The sequence below is a fragment of the Macaca mulatta genome, chromosome 7 (assembly GCF_049350105.2).
Source record: "Macaca mulatta isolate MMU2019108-1 chromosome 7, T2T-MMU8v2.0, whole genome shotgun sequence".
Lineage (NCBI taxonomy): Eukaryota > Metazoa > Chordata > Mammalia > Primates > Cercopithecidae > Macaca > Macaca mulatta.
In genome coordinates, this window is record NC_133412.1 from 134325324 (window position 1) to 134346370 (window position 21047).

At 43.1% G+C, this 21047-nt stretch overlaps 1 long non-coding RNA gene across 2 annotated transcripts; it reads left to right on the forward strand.

Annotated features, from left to right (window-relative positions):
• The first annotated feature begins 3953 nt into the window (after window positions 1–3953).
• LOC144330271 (uncharacterized) lies at window positions 3954–18025 on the forward strand. 2 transcript variants are annotated; one of them, XR_013396296.1, is made up of 4 exons: window positions 3954–4256; window positions 6482–6770; window positions 6919–7045; window positions 8436–18025. It is a non-coding gene; the product is annotated as an uncharacterized LOC144330271 (long non-coding RNA). The 2 variants fall into 2 exon arrangements; XR_013396295.1 differs by having other exon boundaries at window positions 6482–7045.
• The last annotated feature ends 3022 nt before the right edge of the window (window positions 18026–21047 follow it).

The following is a 21047-nucleotide window of genomic DNA, read 5'->3' on the forward strand; positions in this document are numbered from 1 at the left end:
GGGGGGTCAGCTCCTGTAAGGCTCCATCTGTAAGCCTGGGGTCATTTCTGTTTCTATTGGTTCATGATTTCTCTTTAATACCAGTCTTCTGTCACTTTGACCAGGTGAGGAGTTGGTTAGCTTCATGAGTAAGCAGGGTGACAGCTGTCAATGTGTACCACCCCATAAGCCAGAGGCTGAATGCTTAAAATGTTATCATTATATAGATCAGTTCCTTTGTATCTTAGAGTTTTGTTAACTACTAGTTGTATTACTCATCATTAAATAAAAAATAGAAACGTAAAAAAACATACAACATTTGAGTTGTTATAGTTTTCCCTAACTGTAATCATTAAGAGCATTGTGTCAAGTTTTTCAGCTTTATAACAAAGCTTCTTTATAAATCTTATTTCATCATTATTGTTTAAGGCCTGCATGGAAAATGACTCATGAGAAATGAGGTGGAGACGGCAGAGCTGCTTTGGTATAATATTGAGAAAGAGTCAGAAGGCTCAAGGAGGTTGCAATGCTCAAATGAATTTACATGTAAGACTAGAGAACCTGTCACCTAACTACGTTCCTTGGGAGGCCTCTGGTATATTCTTTTCACTAAAGGACTAAGGAATGCATTGGTGCAGGGTCTCAATATCTTCAAGCTCAGTGGTTCATGGGAGACGCTACCACAGTACTGGAGAAGCCCTGGGAAGGCAGATAGTCCCAGGGCCTCACCATCCCTGCTTTCTCCCAAACCAAAGGGCTCCTACAACAAATTCCAATTCCTACCAAATGTGCCACACCCCTGAAATGGTTGTGAGAGGTGAAGGCTCCTGATCGCCTTCATCCAAGGACACCTTCTCTATCAGGGAGCAGAGTCTTCCTAGCAGATGTGCACCCAAGAGGGCAACTTTTTTGATCATGTAGGCCAGAGCTATAGCTATTGGACAAAATGGGAGGAAAAACAACAATAGAAGCTTATTAGATTGGACAAAGGAAAGGAAGCCCCAAATCATCCCTCATGCTAGTTAGGAAAAACAGGGCATTTAGGATTAAAGAGATTTCTCAAGAAACACAACAGGAAATGAGGTGAGGCCTTACAAACGTGACCAGAAGGATACACTGGGACAATGAAAAACCAGATAAGATTTGCAAGAGCCAACCAGAAGAAGACCAAGACAAGAATCATGGCACTGAACATAAAGGACAATGAAGAGCTTAGCTAGGAAGCACCAACTCCGCACAGGAGGATATAGTAAGAAACGACGAGAGGAAAATTGTTAGCACGGTGCATACGGCAGTCTAGTCTGCTCACCCAGAAAGTCATAAGGAAAGAGTAGATATACTCACATCATCAGCAAAGGGAGACAAAAGCAGAGCTAGCTAAAAATTAACATGATGATAAGAGAAAAGGGGGAAAGGAAAGGATTAAAAGAAAAAAGAAGAAAACGAAACAGGCAAAGATACAGAATTTAAAGTTTAATTTTTATTTATTCCTGTTCTCACATTTTATTGTATTTCCCTGGCAGACAGCCCACGTTCTGGTAAGTCTCGGGGAAGGGGAGGGGTTGGCAGAATAATGTCACTGTTGGGATTTGAATCTTATTACATGGTGCCGTTAGTGTTGGGCAGACATTTATAAAAATTACATGCTGTGGTGGCAGTTCATTTTTTTAAAAAAATGAATCTGGAGCTGAAAATTTAGGACAAAGGTGAGGGTTTCAGATTAGTTTAAAGGAAATGAAAGAAAATGGGACAAAGGCGTTGAGAAGGTGGGGAGCCCGCCGGCAGCAATCGGTTCAGAGGGAGCTGGAGAGCCCACGGGTTACTGAGAATGAGAAGAACCCAGCTGCCAGATCCCTGATGAGCCAGAGACATTTGCTTCATGGAACTTGTCTTCGGATCCTTGCTTCTCTAGAGATTTCCCATTAAATTAACATTATGGGTTACAAGCGTACACAAAATCACTGGAATTGTGTTTGGATGGTGGATATATCTATTAGCCCTGCTTTTTCTTTTCTCTCATCTTCATCTCCCATTTTCTTTTTTGGTTTACTCTCATCTTCTTCTTGGGAAAATATTGACATGTCTCCTTCCCTCCATGTGCCTCCTCCCCATTCTTTTCTCTCCTTTGCTTCTCTTTGTCATGACAGCAATGGGGGCATATTAAAGTGATGCCTGTCCGAGAACTGCTGCTGCCCACATTCTTCCTGCACAGATTCTGTAGCTGGCGCTCTGCTCCCCAGGGATAGGACCTGGCTCCCCACTTAGAGAACCTCCCTAGCCCATGCATAGTGGCCTTCATAGCAGCTTCTAAGATTCTTTGGAAGGGTGGCATCCTCCACCCAAGTCAGGGCCTCCCCTGCCTTGCCCCCGTCTCCTCGGCCTCTGGAGCATCTTCCCTTCCTCTTCCTTCCTGCTGCAGCTTTGGCAAATCATTTTCTTTTCTTTTCTTTTCTTTTTTTTTTTTTTTTTTTTTTTTTTTGAGATGGAGTTTTGCTCTCGTTGCCCAGGCTGGAGTGCAATGGCACAATCTCCGCTCACTGCAACCTCCGCCTCCCAGGTTCAAGCATTTCTCCTGCCTCAGCTTCTCTTGTAGCTGGGATTACAGGTGCCTGCCAACACGCCCAGCTAATTTTTTGTATATTTAGTAGAGACGGGATTTCACTATGTTGGCCAGGGTAGTCTCGAACTCCTGACCTCAGGTGATCCACCCACCTCGGCCTCCCAAAGTGCTGGGATTACAGGCATGAGCCACCGCACCTGGCCTGTCAGATCATTTTCTAAAACATTTGCCCAATGGGAGAAGGAAGGGTTTCAGGTGCATATTTCCCTAAGTAACTTTTTGCTAAAAGGCAGCCTGGGAGAATATTTATAATCCAAATGGTCCACAGAGATTGCCATCCTGTGTGACCCTCATCACCTAAGGGTTCTCTGGGGTCTGAGATGGGGGGAGGTAGAAGGCAGCCCACAGTGCCCCCTCCCACACACTGCCTGCTCTTGCCTTGTCTCCAAAGAGTGCTGACACCTGCCTTCTGAAAAACAGAGTCTGTAAAGTGATATTTGTCCCTTTCTAATAGCAGAAAAGTTGTCAGACTGGTTCTGAGCCTCCCAGACGCACTGCTCTTTGCTGCACAATTTGATGTGTGTTACTGTGTTTTAATCATGAAACTAGTGCATCCAGGATCATTAAAAATGATTTTCATAAGGAAATCTTTCAAAATGATTCCTGGTTGCTCAGTGTCTTACTTTACTTCTGTTATCCTTACTTGCTAGTGTGCGTTTTTGTTATTTATTTGGTGTTGTGCAGATCAGAGAAGCATTTTCACTGGCAGTATCCTCATTTGCATCTCTTTATGTTTTTAAGACAATAAATAGCATTTTACTTCAAAACTCTCTCACATGCATGGACTTAGAAAGATACAGACTAGACTCATATTTCCTGTATTAAAATATTTGCACAAAAACACTATACTTTCTGACTTGTCAAACAAGCTAATGTGTCTCCTGAGAATTGTGTGTTCAGACATGAAGAACTCCATGAACTTTTTTTGTGTGTGAATCATTTGAGCTTTGAATGGGCTTCCTCATGGGGAGATATGATTGCATAAAATATTCAACTTCTACCTGAAATGTATCATGAGGTAGTCTTTCAACAAAGACTGTTAGTTCTACAATGGATAAGCAGTGTTTAAGAAAATAAACTCTGCATGGACAAAAAGCTTTCAGTTTCTTGCATATATTCTGTCTTCTCGGGAGACCAAAGAGCTCTCATGAGCTCATGAAATTTGAACCTCAAAGATTCGTCTAATTGATCTATTTCTGTTTCCACATTTTATTCCCAGTGGCCAGTTTCACACCCATAACATTTAAGAGACTTGGAAAACCTGGGAGATATTTTCAGCCTGTCAGGACGCCTTTTCTTCCCCGCCTTCCTTTGACTTTTAAAAAGGAGCTATTGACTCTCACTCGTAATTTTTGCGCCAAGTAGCCCATCTCTTAGTCTTTTCAGATCCTTGCAGGGGAATGATGAAATCCAATTCTCCATAAGCAAAGATATTTCATAGGCTTTTAGAAGTGGAAGAGACTTGGAGGACATTCGGTCTTACCCATTTAAATGGCTTCAACCCACGAAAGGATCCAGGTAGAAGGAGAAGGAATCCCACAACACCGGGAGAGACTTCACACAGAAAGAAAAGATCATTTCCACTTTCAGACTCCAGACATCTTTCACCATCGACTCCTGACATCAAAGGGACAAGAAGTGCGGGTGGGACCTAAAGGTTTGACTTTCAGTTTGGGTTTAAAATGAAGTGACCGTGTTTCCCTATAATCAATTTCTTTAACTTCTAGGTAGACTAAAGTGTCTTTCCTTTGAGACCATAGCGGAGATGAGCCCAGTACAATTTCCACTGCCTGCAGCCCACAACCTCATCTTTGGCTCCTACCATTTGGCCCAAAGTCAACTTCTCTCTAACCCCTCCCTCCTCCCTGGGAAGACTCTGTTGCCTGATCTTTATTTTCTTTTCCCACACTCCATTATACAGCATCATATCTGCCTCTGCATTTATTTATTAGGACTCAGATCTGTAATATACAATGGTACCCTTCCTGTATGATGCTGTATCTATGTAACAGAGAGAATGAGAGGCTCTGCTTGCCATGGAACTGTCATGGCCAGAGACTTGCAAAAGAGCTAACCCTCAGGAGGCCCCTCAGAGCCAAATGGCTTTCTCAAAACTTCACCCTCACGATCCAGCGGTCCAGACAGGCAGCCATAAACAGTTCCTTGTGGGGGACTGCATTTGCAACTGGCAACCTTACACCCACATGTCTGGCCCTCATTTAGTATGCTAGCTATATTTTTAAAAAATTAACATTTTGCCTAATAAGCCTCCTCTTTGTCATTGTTGCTCTCGTTCAACATGTCCAAGCAGGCTACAGAGCCAGGGTGTATTTTTCTTTAAGCAGGTAATACAGTCATATGTTTCATAACTCAAAATGACATTTTAACAGCGTGCACTGAGAAGTATCGCTCCCAGCCCTGACCCTGGGCACCCATTCCCACTCCCCTGTATGTAAGCACTTCTATAAGTTTCTTATCTATTCTTGCAGTGCATCTTTTTATTTTTACTTTTCCATGTTTTTTAAATAAAATTTTTTATTTTAGAATTTTTTATTTTAGAATAAAAATAAATTTTTTTATTTTAGAATAAAAATAAATTTTTTTATTTTAGAGCCAGGTGTGGTGGTGAGTGCCTGTAGTCCCAGCTACTCCAGAGGCTGAGGCAGGAGAATGGTGCGAACCCGGGAGGCGGAGCTTGCAGTGAGCGCAGATCGTGCCACTGCACTCCAGCCTGAGTGACAGAGCGAGACTCTGTCTCAAAACTAATGTAATTATTTTTAGATTTACAGAAACATTGCAAAGACAGTAGAGAAAGTTCTTGTATGCCCTCATCCCATCTCCTCTATTGTTATTATCTTACATGGTCATTGTGCATTTGTCACAACTAAGAAGGAAGCACTGACTGGTATGTTACTATTAACTCTGCGTTTTATTCATATTTCACTAGTTTTTCCATGGATGTCCTTTCTCTGGTCTAGGACCCCATCTGAGATCATGCATTGGTTGTCTTGTCTTCTTTGGCTTCTTTTTGCTGTGATAGTTGCTCACATTTTGCTTGGTTTTGACGACCTTGACAGCCCTGAGGAGCACTGTGCTGGGTATTTTGTAGAATGTCCCTCAGTTGGGGTTTGTCTGATGTTTTTCTCATGATGAGACTGGGGTTATGGATTTGGGAGGGGAGACCACAGAGGTATATTACTACTTCCATCACATCATATCCAGAGATCCATGTGTCCACAAGACTTATTATCCTTGATGTGAACCTTGATCAACTGGCCAACGTAGTGTCTGCCAGGTTCCTCCATCATGAAGCTACTTCCCCCACCCTCTCTTTTCATGTTCCACTCTTTGGAAGCAAGTTTCTGAGAGCAGCTGCACTCAGGAGGGTCTACAGTGTTTCTTCATCTGTGGGTGGAAAATTGGCAGGGCCCTTAGGAGTGCCAAATCTGTCCTAAGACTATTCCTCCAAGTGGTACTTTCCTAGCAGGATCTCATCTCCCAACAGGACTCACACATTGTCAGAAGCAGTTCATGCACTTCCCAGGATACTGGGCTTTTGCTCTGCCATTTTAATTATGTTTCCTACCTAAGCCCTCTGTATCAAAAGCAGCTTTGGCTGGTGTGAGCTCCATACCCTCTAGTCTACACTAGGACAATGCTCTCTCCATTAAGTTTCAGTGGCTTTGCGTTGGATTTTGTTTTGATCTGAGCCCTGAAAAAGAGTGTGTGGCTATTTGGATACAATAGAGTATCCAAAGAGTGGATGGTTATTTGGATACTTGCACACAGGTTTAAAATTAAACATGTCTGTTTTTCAGTTCTAGCTCTGGAACTTTCTGTGGGGAAATAAACATCTTTTAATCTATTTCTATGTTACCACAGACTCCTGCACTGTAGGCTTGGGAAATTCATTTTGCCTCCCAGTCTCAGAGTTCCTTCCTGCCAAGTGGAGATGACAGCATCAGGACCGGGCTGCATATCAGGTCCGGGCTGCATATCCTCCCAAGCGCTCTGTGCTGGACTGGATGGACCCAAGCAGACAGCTCCCGATGTTAAAGGTGGTGTGCTGTGAAGACACTGAGCACAGAATGCCCACTCTGTCCTCTGTGAGGGGCTCACAGGCCACGCAGCAGGGAGTGCATGGTAATATGCAAAAGTGCTCCACCCACACGTGAGTAAGTGTTGTCTGCTCTGTTATTGTAGCAGTAACACCAAATTTCTTCCGCTATCAGTCAGTTTATAAAAATAAGAGAGAAAACAACCTATTCTGATGAAAGAGTATAAACATTCTTGGAAGACATACTTTTTTTTTTTTTTAGAGACAGGATCTTGCTGTGTTGTGCAGGCTGGAGTGCAGTGGCACAATCTCTCGGCTCACTGAAACCTCTACTTTGCAGGCTCAAGCGATTCTCCAGCCGCATTCCTCCCATATAGCTGGAATTACAGGTGTGTGCCACCAACACTCAGCTAATTTTTTTATTTTTTTGTAAAGCCGAGGTTTTACAAAAACCTGTTGCCAAGACTAGGAAAACATAAATATAATCTCAGGAGTGAGAATGTTTTTAATGAGAAGTAAAAATACCAGGTCAACTGATATGGCTTGTAGAACTGACAAAACGGAAATTCATTTTACCGAAATCTGGCAGCCCCTCCAAGACTCTGCTGAACTCACCTCTGTTACAGCACAGTCTTCCCTGCAGGCGAATCATACCATGTTAAATTCTCGGTACTCACTCATTCTTTCAACCAGTAAGCATTTATTGGCCTCCACTCTGAGCCAGGCACTGTGTTAGTTATTCATCCTAAAGAGCATGAAAAATATTGTTCTAAGTGTCAGCACTACCTTCATGACTCATTAAAATCTTTTAAATACATTTATCCAGGACCAAAATATACATCTTCAAGCCAAAGATTATATTATTCCTTGGCCACACCTTCCAGCAAGTCATCATTTCTCTAACACAAACTACCCTGGCCCCAGAGAAAGTCAGGAGAGGAAAGTATGTGTGGGATGTTGTGGGTCGATCACATTAAAAGAATGTGACAACGTGATGTGGGTTTGTGATATTTCAATTGGCTTATACCAGGCAGGGGTGACAGATAGATTTATGTGGGGCAACTGTGTCCTACTCTTTTTGCATTCCTTAATCACAAAAATGTGGCAGAAAACTGGATGTTGTAGATAGACCATGGAATTATGTGGTTTCCACAAAGCATTGTATTTGGCGGTGGTTGGGAGACAATGGTTGTTCTCTAAAGATTCTGGGTTCTCTTAAATATGAAGGCAAACATTTGGGCATTCAGTCAATCCTAACAAAGGCCTAAATATTATTATATCCAGGGCTTGTCTTGTCCTATGTGCTAAGCGAGCCATTGGCTGATGATAGAAGAGGCTCCTCTACCCCCAAATATTCTACCCCTCACCCTCTTCCACTTCCCATTACCACCATTCATTCCTTGCCTTCCCTTCCCACTACCAAATCTCTCTCAGATCTCCTTGGCTGCCACCCCTAGGCTTTTCACAGTGAAAGTCCTAGTGTACAATACATCTACTGAGATGGGTAATGCCTTGGTCCATTGTCAGCCATTAACCACCTAAATTTGTTTATCAGATTAACTTAGCCACTTTGCAAGGCCCGGAGAGAATAAGAGGACAAGTGATTTATTGATTTTTGGTGGCAGAGAAGAAAAACCTAGAACAAAAGAATCTAAATAAATTGGCAGTATAGAACAGCAGCTATTCATGTGGTTCTCAAAGTCAGACTGCTTTCCTTGCTTATTCACTCTGTCATCTCCAAGAAGTTTCTTAACTGTTTTTCCTGCATTTGTACAACAGGAATGACAATAATAAGAGTACCTGCCTCGTAAGATTGCTGTTGTGGCCGGGCGCAGTGACTCATGCCTGTAATCCCAGCCTTTTGGGAGGCCGAGGCGGGGGGATCACGAGATCAGAAGATCGAGACCATCCTGGCTAACACGGTGAAACCCCATCTCTACTAAAAACACAAAAAATTAGCCGGGCATGGTGGCGAGTGCCTGTAGTCCCAGCTACTCGAGAGGCTGAGACAGGAGAATGGTGCGAACCCGGGAGGCAGAGTTTACAATGAGCAGAGATCGTGCCACTGGACTCCAGCCTGGGGACAGAACAAGACTCGTCTCAAAAATAAATAAATGAATAAAATAGAAAGATTGCAGTTGTGAGGGTTAAATGAGAACATTTTTATGTTACTGCATAGTAATGCCTGGCATATATTAGGTTGGTGCAAAAGTGATCGCGGTTTTTGTCATTACTTTTACATGGCAAAAAGTGTGATTATTTTTGCAGCAACCTAATAGTAAGTGCTTGATAAATACGACATCTTGAAGAGAGACCTGAGTAGCTAGATGTTAGCATGAGGGCCCTGGGGATTTTAATCATGTGCAGAGGGTAGAGAAACATTCCTGGGTAAAATATATTTGAAAACAAAGGCTCATAATCGTTTTGCTAGCAATTTGTTTCTACCCTACATGTGGCACCCACAAACTTTTCTTCTTAACACTCCCTAAATACTTTCCAGGTTTCCATCAACAATCAACAAAGGGATTGCCTGCTCCAGTTTCTGCAAGGAGTATCCACTTACATTGTCCCAAAGGAAGAAGGACTCACGTTTTCTGAGTCATGGGTCAAATGTTGTCAAGTTTTTCATTCATTAAACAGTAGAGAAGAGGCTAGGATCATGTCCACCCTGGGTCACTACAGTAGCTAGGTTCATGTCCACCCTGGGTCACTACAGTAGCTTGGGTGACAAGTAACTTGGCTATTGAATCCCCAGGAGAGAAGAAATGCTTGAGTCCAGTCATTTATACAAATACAAGGACAGAAACAAGGTCAAAAGTTGAAGTGTAGAAGACAGAGAGAAAAGCAATTTTTAAAGTCTAGACAGCATATTAACAGCAAGGGCTTAATGTGTTGTACTCTGTTTACAGGAGCTTTTTGCTGACAGCACAGAACCTGAGCCCTCCTCTCTCCTCATAGCAAGTTCCCTTCTGCTGTGTCAATAGAAGCCACCTCTTCTCAATCCTTGGAGGACTGGCGATCAGAGCTTGTACTTGGTGTCTGCAGAACAAAGGGAAGCAGGAAAGGGAAGCACATCCTGAGGAACATTGGCCAGAAGGTGAATCTATCCCATCAGTCTGGTAGCAGCTCACAGTTGTATTTTAGCCTCCCAAGATTTTTTTTTCTAGTAGCAAATGAAAGGATAGATGAATAAGAGATCATCAAACCTTTTCTATACGTATTTTGCTTTCCTAAGGAAAGCAATTTGGGAAAGAGTTTTTCTTTCCTTTTTAATCATGTTTCTAAGGTTACAAAATGTGTCAGGTACCATGGCTCATGCCACTAATCCCAACACTTTGGGAGGCCAAGGCGGGAGGATTGTTTGAGCCCAATAGTTCAAGACCAGCCCGGGCAACATAGTGAGATCCCGTCTCTTTAAAACACTTTTTTTCATTTAAAAATATATAAATAAAATTATAAAACGACTTTAATTAGAGTATTGGGGCAGTGGCTGGTAGGAATGTAAATGCATTTCACCTTTCTGGAAGGCAATTTGACAGTATGTAACAACAAACCATCAAAATAGGCATATCCTCAACCCAGAAGTTCCACTGGTAGGACTTTATACTATGAGGACAGTAGCATAAATATTTAGATAAGAGAACATTCTCATAGTATAATTTATAATAACTCCCCAAATGGAAAAATCAAAAGACTCCAAAATAGAGGATGTGTTATGTATAATACAGTGGGAATGCCAAGCAGCCACTGAACACCTTCTTTAGAGAAGTTTTTAATAGCATTGAAATATAAAGCAGTGTTTAAGATTCATTGAGGGTTGGTGGGCGGCGCTAAGTGTACTGTACGATGGACTCCGGAACCTGGAGATAGATTGCAGGAAGGACTGATCTCTCGGGGTAAAAAAGGCAAGAAGGCTTTTAGCTGCCTGAATAAAATTCTGCCAACGAGACCAAAGCTAGCTACGGAATCTGCCTGCCATTGTTCACCTGAGGCACCTGAATGAATGAGCAGATTTCTCATAATTTGTGTACTGAGCTCTGGTTACATAAGCCACTAGCCGTTTGTGTAAATGGCTGTTTTACCCTTTGCTGAATTGGAAGGAGTCTGTTTGATTAGCACAGTTTATATAACTGAAATCTGAGACCGAAGGGAAGATTTGGCGGGGACTGTTGATTGCATTGGAGGGTGGATTGGAAAGGAAACTTTTCCAGAGTGAGAGGCTCTTATTTTGAGGCACCGATGTGGAACAAATTGTCCCCAACACCCCCACCTAACCACATTAACACACAGCGGGATCTAGCCCATCGATAGAAATGGGCTCTATTCCTTCTTCCAGGGGGAGAACAGATCTGTTTCTTTCCAAGGATCAAGCCAGGTTAACACACATGTGCACAGAAGCCAGTCAGAATGCAATGTCGACGGCATGGGCTCCATCAACATTCCAACCCTCCCTGCTTTTTAAAGCACAAAAAACATTTTCAGAAAGGTTTTTTGGGGTGGGATTTTATTTTTGTAAGAGTGGGTGTGTTTGTTGTCTTTTTTCCTCTTTAAAAACTTTATCCCCTTTTTTCCTTCCTGAATTTTAATGGGCTCTTAAGTAGGAGTCTGCCAGGATTTTAACATTCAACGAAAAAAGGTACAGGACCTTCCTCTCTCTGCAAAGGCAGCCTCGGGTGCCTTTTCCAGGTCTTTCTCCCACACCCACTCAGCTTACACCTTAGAGGCTGTGTGGGTGCTGGCCAAAGCCTCCTGCTTCCAATGCATACGCTTCCTGTTTTGTCTTTCACCTCATTTGGACCCTAGGGTAGATTCAGTTCTCATCTTTAGAATCTGTTATTTCAGTTTTTGGTCTTAATGTCACTTAATCAGGAAAATGCTAATTCCTCAGGAGGGAGAATAAAGTCATGACTGTCTTCGTAGGTTTATATTAAAATCTCCTAGGAGCCCCTCAGCAAGTAGCCCAACTCCTTACCTTTAATTTTCCATCTGTAAAGGGAAAAACTGTAATGTGTGTTTAGTCCTCAAATGCAGTAATACCTGAGAGCCATTTGGGAGCAACTTAGGTTGTGTCTCATTCTCTGAAAAGGTGTAGAGAATGTATCAGATCATTTAAACCGCATGCATCTTCATATGTACAAATCAAATGTGTTTCCATCTCTATGTATGATAGAAGCGTTTATTCAAAAATGCGCACATTACAGAGAAGCTGTATGCAAACTCTGACCACTGTCCCCCAACACATGCAATGGTTTTCTGTGGGATCCCCTCTCACTTCCGCTACTTGCCAATCCCTGCCCTCACCAAGAAGGCCCCCTTCTAATTCGGAACTCTGCCCTCAGGAAGAATTTTGTTGTCCAAATTTCATACCAGAGGAACTACAGTCTTGTTAAAATAGTAACAAAGGTGTGAATTACTTAGTGTGGTTGATCCTGGAGAGGAGAGGTGCTTATTTCTTCTACTCCAGGATGTCCTCTGTTATAAGGTCCACCATCAGTTTAATATAGTAATAGCTTTGTCTTTCCTAGAGGAAGGGAAGACTACTACATTGATTATATTCATTAACAGGGAGATACATTCCAAGTTCAAGGGCAGGAAAATGGACATTATCATTTGTTTACTGTGGTTAAGAAAACGCAGACTCTGGAACAGATTGCCTGGATGAGATCTCTCCAACACTGAATAGCTAGCTGTGTGACCTTGGGCAAGTGACAACTTCTCTGTGCCTCATTTCTTCAACCATGAAGCCAAGATAATAGTATTTCTCTTACAAGGTTATTGCAAGAACTAAACAATTCAATACACAAAGTGCTTAGAACAGTGCTTGGTAACTGATCATTACATTTAAGAATTGCTAGTCCAAGTGAATCTGTTTTGTTTCTTTTTGGGAGGAGGGGGATGGAGTCTCACTCTGTCACCCAGGCTGGAGTGCAATAGCGCAGTCTCGGCTCACTGCAAGCTCCACCTCCCGGGTTCACGCCATTCTCCCACCTCAGCCTCCCGAGTGGCTGGGACTACAGGCGCCCGCCACCACACCCGGTTAATTTTGTTTTTGTATTTTTAGTAGAGATGGGGTTTCACCATGTTAGCCAGGATGGTCTCAGTCTCCTGACCTCGTGATCCGCCCACCTCGGCCTCCCAAAGTGCTGGGATTGCAGGTGTGAGCCACCGCACCTGGCCAAATCTTTATTTTTCTTATTCCTGAAACTTGGCAGTGTGTGAAAAATATTTTTTTCTAATTCCATACAAATCTGATGAAATGTGGATATCTTCTCTCCCCTCCCCACGAAATATAAATCTGTTTAGACACACAAAATAGGTTCATGGGTGCGATGACGTTGAAAAGAACTCCCCTTCTTCCTGCTAACCACAATCACACAACATAGTCACACAACACTGCTAACACCAGATGTGTTTCCCCACACACCAAGCAAGTAATCCTCCAGCAACAGACACCAGCTGGATGTCCTCTAATTCAATTCAACCTGACACTCTCTACCTGGACACAGCATCAGATCCCACAGGTTGAGGGTTCAGTCCCCAAGACAGCCACCTCCCCCACTGCCCAACTTCAGATGCCAATCACAAGCCACGGGTTGTTTCGCTTGTGCTTCTGACCCATCTGCTATAAATGGGGGTTCCCACAATCCCCTCCTATGGTTTGATTAATATGTTAGAATGGCTCACAGAACACAGGGAAACACTTATGTTTACCAGCTTATTATAAAGGATATTTTATTTTATTTTTTTGAGACCGAGTCTTGCTCTGTCGCCCAGGCTGGAATACAGTAGAATGATCTCGGCTCACCGCAACCTATGCCTCCTGGGTTCAAACAATTCTTGTGCCTCAGCCTACTGAGTAGCTGGGATTACAGGCTTGTGCCACCATGCCCAGTTAATTTTTTTATTTTTAGTAGAGACAGGGTTTCACCACATTGGCCAGGCTGGTCTCAAACTCCTGGGCTCAAGCCATCCACTGGCTTCAGCCTCCCAAAATGGTGGGATTACAAGGGTGAGCCACCGTGTCTGGCCAGAATATTTTAAATGATACAAATGAACAGCCAGATGAAGAGATACATATGGTAAGGTTTAGAAGTGTCCCTAATACTGGAGCTTCTGTCCCCTTTGAGTTGGGGAATGAATCCCCAGTATGTAGAGGTGTTCTGTTCCCCTTCTTGAATGCTCCCCCTCCCATAAACCCAGTCCTTTTGGGTTTTTCTGAAAGCTTCATTACATAGGCCTAATTGATTAAATCATTGACCATTGGTGTTCAATTTAACTTTAAGCCCTCTCCCTTCCCTTGAGATTAGGGGATGGGGCTGAAAGTCCCAACCCTCTAATCATGCCTTGGTGTTCATGTGACCACATCCCAACCCAGGGGTTGCCAACCATCAGTCAACTCATTAGCACAGAAAAAGGCTTTGGCAATTCCAAGGATTTTAAAAGTTATATGTGCCAGGAAACAGAGACTAAATATATATTTCATAGTATCATTGTCCACCTCTACTCTTCAAACACTGATCCCTTACATCAAAAGGACATAAAAACTCAAAAGATACTGCCATATTACCAGAAACCAATTCAATTATTAACAGTTGGTCTAGTCCATCATATGGTATGAATATGTCTCCCAGGGTGAGGCCACTCAGGTTTGCAGACTTCAATTTGATCTTTTCAGGCTCCAAAAGCCAGAGTGCCAACCTGGGCAACATAGTGAGACCTTGTCTCTACAAATAATTTAAAAATTAGCTAAGTGTAGTGGTGCACACCTGTAACCCCAGCTACTCAGGAGGCTGAGGCAGAAGGACTGCTTGAGCCCAAGAGGTTGAGGCTGCAGTGAGCTGTAATCAAGCCACTGCATTCCACTCTGGGTGGAGTGAGACCTTGTCTAAAAAAAGAAAAAGAAAAAGAAAAAAAAGTCAGAGTGACCTCAGCAAACATATAGTTTTACCCTTTCAGGATCTGATATAATTGAGCTAAGAGACAATGTCATCTCTTTCTCTGAGCCTCTCTCAAGGTATTAATACAATATGATGATATGGTTTGGCTGTGTTCCCACCCAAATCTCATCTTGAATTGTAGTTCCCATAATCCTCATGTGTGGTGGGAGACACCTCCTGTGATGTAATTTAATCATGAGGGCAGTTACCCTCATGCTGTTCTCATAATAGTGAGTTAGTTATCACGAGATCTGGATGGTTTTATAAGGGGCTTTTCCCCCTTTTGCTTGGCACTTCTCCTTGCTGCTGCCATGCCATGTAAAGTTTCACTATGATTATAAGTTTCCTGAGGCGTCCCCAGCCATGCTGAACTGAGAGTCAATTAAACCTCTTTCCTTTATAAATTACCCAGTCTCAGGTATGTCTTTTTTAGCAGCATGAGAATGGGCTAATACATTGGTTTTCCCTTATTCCATAACCCATTTATTTATTCTTTTACCCTCGGCTACTATTTCTCTTTCTCTGCATTTGTACCCAAACTTTTCCACCTTGGGAAGGAACATTGTGCTGGTCTACACCACAGGTGTAATACTAGTTTAGCAAATACCTCTCCCTCAATCCATTCCTATTCAGATAAGGTAGTATTACTCAGGTGCAGAATTAGTGAGCTATTTTTACCACCAGGCAATACAGCTGCATTCACTGTTAACCCCAATTTTGCCAGATGGGATGAAGGCATAACCCACCCCTATTAGGCCCTTAGACATTCTGACATAAGGTTTAAAAACATAGTTACCATTTCTTGCTTAGGAATCATCCCTGTTTCCAGTACTTGTTATTACAGCCCTGGTCCTGTAACTACTGCCTTAGGTAAGGCGGGGAAATTGAGCTGATGTGGGGAAGAGAGGAAAACAAAGTGTAGTCATTATACCAGTGTGCTGCTCCCTTGGTAAGAATTGCATAGTCATCCCGGCATCCCGCCTTACCCACTCTTCCCCACCTCCACCGGAAAGCAGAGGAAACTCTAGGGGGGGACACTCCTTTAGTCTCACTCATGTTGAGCATGAGCACACACTCATGAAGGTGTGCAAACCAGCCCTTCCTGCATTTATCTCTCCCATCTTAGACAACCAATATTTTAATTGCATGTTCCGCTTCTCTGTTAAACTATAACTCTGAGAAGGATAACTCTCTGCCCGTTGCTGTACAGTGTGTTCCTTGGTCTAAAGAAATGAAGGTCAGCTGTCCAAATTCACGCAATATCATCTGTTCTGGTTTTTTATAGCACTCTGAGCGTTTGCATCTTCCACTGTGTAAGCAAAGCCAAATCCAGAGTCAGTGTCTATTTCTGTCAAGACCCATTCGTAGCCCCTCAGGGCCATCAGCATCAGTCTCACTTGCCAGCTATGTTCAGGGCATTCCAACCAGGGAATCTGCCACATAGCCATAGGCAGTCTCTGTCTCTTTTGCTGACAAACAGAACAGTTTTTGCTGGCATTTTGTGTCCCAGAAGATGCTGGAGGAACATGTCTAGATAAGCTCATCTCTGCAGTGCTGCACAACCCCCATATCCACTCATGTTATGGACCCAAGTGGCCCCCTTGAGCAAGCACATGGGGATATCTACTTGTTGATTCCAGACACCTGGAGGGAGTTATTCTGATGGGCATTGAGATGCCTACCTTAAGGCACCCCTTAAATTTCCATAGTAATTTCCAAAGGACCATGCTCCATATGGGCATTCGTTTAAGAGGCCAGATTTCCTTTGCCCTCCTATACCATCCGGCCTTTGGTCACTGGTTGTGAGTCAGTAGAAACCCAAACCTAGAGGCTTTTAGCACTGTTCAATATTTTCCATCACTGCTAGGAAAACAGCGTGCAATTCAGCTCACCATGCTAATTTGTTTTTACCTTCTTCAGTCAGAGAGTGGCATCATTCCCAGTGGTATGTTGTCCATTCACCGTGGAACTGCCATCCACAAACCAAGCAGCTCTTTTTCAGTCAAGTGACGGAGTCCAGCAGCCCCTCACAGAGTTCCAGAGTCAGTCCTAGGGGAAAAACAGCTCCTTGCTTGTGAGAATCTCCTCGAATTCCTCAGGTAGCATGACCCTGTATAAAACTTTCCCTTTTATTAGCAACTCTTCTGGGCACTGCTGTCCACACTAGAGTGATTCTCTAACACCCAAGACATCATGGGTGTTTCGGGTTTCAGGATCATTTTATATGCTTCAGTCATAAGAGTACCTTACATTAATGTCCCATAGCAAGGTAAATGCCCCTCAAATGGAAATTCTCTAGTTCAAAGCCCTAGTAGTTGTGTTACAGGAAAAAGGTCCCAATTCAGACCTCAAGAGATGGTTCTCGGAGCTCGCGCAAGAAAGAATTCAGGCGAGTCCACAGAGTAAAGTGAAAGCAAGTTTATTAAGAAAGTAAAGGAATAGGCTGGACATGGTGGCTCATGCCTATAATCCCAGCACTTTGGGAGGCCAAGGCAGGGGGATCACGAGGTCAGGAGTTTGAGATCAGCCTGACCAACATGGTGAAACCCCGTCTCTAAAAAAATACAAAAATTAGCCGGGCATGGTGGCGCACACCTGTAATCCCAGCTACTCAGGAGGCTGATGCAGAAGAATCACTTGAACCCAGGAGGCAGAGGTTACAGTGAGCCGAGATCACGCCACTGCACTCCAGCTTTTGCAAAAAAGCGAGACTCCATCTCAAAAAAAAAATGAAAGTAAAAGAATAAAGAATGGCTACTCCATAGGCAGAGTAGCAGCACGGCTGCTCGACTGTGTATACTTACAGCTATTTCTTGATTATATGCTAAGCAAGGGATGGATTATTCATGAGTTTTCCTGGAAAGAGGTGGGCAATTCCTGGAAGTGAGGGTTCTTCCCCTTTTTAGGCTATATAGGATAACTTCCTGACATTGCCATGGCATTTGTAAATTGTTGTGGAGCTGGTGGGAGTGTCTTTTAGTATGCTAATGCATTATAATTATAATATATTAATACAACGAGCAGCAAAGACGACCAGAGGTCACTTTCATTGCCATCTTGGTTGTGGTGGGTTTTGACTGGCTTCTTTACCATATCCTGTTTTATCACAAGGGTCTTTGTGACCTATATCTTGTGCTGACCGTCTATCTGATCCTATGACTAAGAAGGGCTAATATCCAGGACCTACAAAGAACTCAAACAAATTTACAAGAAAAAAACAAACAACCCCATCGAAAAGTGGGCAAAGGATATGAACAGACATTTCTCAAAAGAAGACATGCATACAGCCAACAGACACATGAAAAAATGCTCGTCATCACTGGCCATCAGAGAAATGCAAATCAAAACCACAATGAGATACCATCTCATACCAGTTAGAATGGCAATCATTAAAAAGTCAGGAAACAACAGGTGCTGGAGAGGATGTGGAGAAATAGGAACACCTTTACACTGTTGGTGGGACTGTAAACTAGTTCAACTATTATGGAAAACAGTATGGCGATTCCTCAAGGATCTAGAACTAGAAGTACCATATGACCCAGCCATCCCATTACTGGGTATATGCCCAAAGGATTATAAATCATGCTGCTATAAAGACACATGCACACATATGTTCATTGCGGCACTATTCACAATAGCAAAGACTTGGAATCAACCCAAATGTCCATCAGTGACAGACTGGATTAAGAAAATGTGGCACATATACACCATGGAATACTATGCAGCCATAAAAAAGGATGAGTTCGTGTCCTTTGTAGGGACATAGATGCAGCTGGAAACCATCATTCTGAGCAAACTATCGCAAGAACAGAAAACCAAACACCGCATGTTCTCACTCATAGGTGGGAACTGAACAATGAGATCACTTGGACTCAGGAAGGGGAACATCACACACCGGGGCCTATCATGGGGAGGGGGGAGCGGGGAGGGATTGCACTGAATGTTATAGCTGATGTAAATGACGAGTTGATGGGTGCTGACGAGTTGATGTGTGCAGCACACCAACATGGCACAAGTATACGTATGTAACAAACCTGCATGTTGTGCACATGTACCCTAGAGCTTAAAGTATAATAAAAAAAAAAAAAAAAAAAAAAAAAAGAACGCCTAACCACCTGGGAAGGTAGCCCAGTAGGTCTCAGCCTTATTTTTTACCCAGCCCCTATTCAAGATGGAGTCACTCTGGTTCAAACATTTCACAGTTGTCACTGGGAGGTGTTCACTTTTAAGCCGTAAGCCCTGGTCTATGTTCCATATAGGACTATCAAACAAAGAATTTGCCCCTACCAGCACTTGAGCTTCTATACTACACTGTGTGGGCTCAGGCAATCTTACTAGTTCCCAATTAACCTGCCCAATTAATAGTGATTGAAGGGCAGATTTTCCCTTCTGTTTTACAGTAGTAGGTATGGGAAACATTTCCCAGTCAGATACAATGTCCATCTCCAAAATGCAATCAGGCAAAAGAGATGCAACCACTTTACATAAAGCATGTTTAAATATACTAATCCTCCTATGAACTTTTATGTTTGTTAAAAGACAAACTTTTTTTTTTTTTTTTTTTTGAGACGGAGTCTCGCTCTATCGCCCAGGCTGGAGTGCAGTGGCCGGATCTCAGCTCACTACAAGCTCCGCCTCCCGGGTTCATGACATTCTCCTGCCTCAGCCTCCCTAGTAGCTGGGACTACAGGCGCCCGCCACCTCGCCCGGCTAGTTTTTTTTTTTTTTTTTTTTTGTATTTTTTAGTAGAGACGGGGTTTCACCGGGTTAGCCAGGATGGTCTCGATTTCCTGACCTCGTGATCCGCCCGTCTCGGCCTCCCAAAGTGCTGGGATTACAGGCTTGAGCCACCGTGCCCAGCCTAAAAGATAAACTTTAGACAAATTAAATTTAATAGTCTAATTGAGCAAAGAATGATTCACAAATCGGGCAGCCCCAGAATGAGATTAGGTTCAGATGACTCTGGGGCTGCCACAAGGTCAGATAACATGTATGGACAGAAAAAAGAAGGTGACATACAGCAAACAGGAGTGTAAACTAAAAATAAAATTCTAAGCACCCCCAACCAGCTAAATGGACCCTTCCTCTTGGCCAAGGGTATTCCAAAGTTAAGTATTTCAGGCCTTGATAGGAAGCAGGGGTCGGACTTGCCTTGTGATACTCTCCTTTTTTTGGAATTCAGGCTTAACTGACCAGCATTAATATTAAAACAGAGATCTTAAACTTTTTGTAGCAATAAGACACCAAATTCCAGTGACTCACGCCTCTAATTCCAGCACTTTGGAAGGCCGAGGCGGGCAGATGCCATGAGGTCAGGAGTTTGAGACCAGCCTGGCCAACATGGTGAAACCCTGTCTCTACTAAAAATACAAAAATTAGCCTGGCATGGTGGCCTCAGAGGCATGTGAACCAGAGCAACTCCATCTTAAATAGGAGATAGGTAAATTAAGGCTGAAACCTACTGGACTGCATTCCCAGATGGTTAAGGCATTCTAAGTCACAGGATGAGCTAGGAGGTCGGCACAAGATAAAGGTCATAAAGACCTTGCTGATAAAACAGGTTGCAGTAAAGAAGCTGGCTCAATCCCACCAAAACCAAGAGGGCCACGAGGGTGACCTCCTCTGGTGTCCTCACTACTACACTCCCATCAGCGCCATAACAGTTTAGAAATGTCATGGCAACGTCAGGAAGTTACCTTATGTGGTCTAAAAAGGGGATGCATGAATAATCCACCCCTTGTTTATCATCAAGAAACAACCATGAAAATGGGCAACCAGCAGCTCTTGGGGCTGCTCTGTCGATGGAGTAGACATTCCTTTATTGCTTTACTTTCTTAATAAACTTGCTTTCACTTTACTCTATGGCATTGCCCTGAATTCTTTTTTGCGTGAAATCCAAGAAACCTTTTTTGGGGTCTGGATACGGACCCCCTTCCTGCAACAGTGGCAAGCGCCTGTGGTCCCAGCTACTCGGGAGGCTGAGGCAGGAGAATCACTTGAACCCAGGAGGTGGAGGTTGCAGTAAGCTGAGGTCATGCCACTGCACTCCAGCCTGGGTGACAGACCAAGACTCCGTCTCCAAAAAAAAAAAAAACAAACAAACAAAATTCCAGCCTGACTCTAGTATAGCATCACATGACAGATAGCAGGTTCTAAAAGAAATCGAAGTATTTTACCCTAAAATATATTTCTTTGACATATTTTGAAATGGCCTTGCAAAGCCGTCTCTTGTGAAAAAAATCTACATTCTGTAGAGAATTCCTTTCCCTTTCCAGCTCTTCATCCTGATCAGGAGAGAATTAACTAAGAGTCTGACAGCTTTTTAAGTCTGATAAGAAACATTTACAATCTATTCTCTCTGAATCCTGTTACCTGGAGGCTTCATCTGCATAATAAGAATCTTGGTCTCCACAAACCCTTATCTTAACCCAGACACCCCTTTCTGTGGATTCAG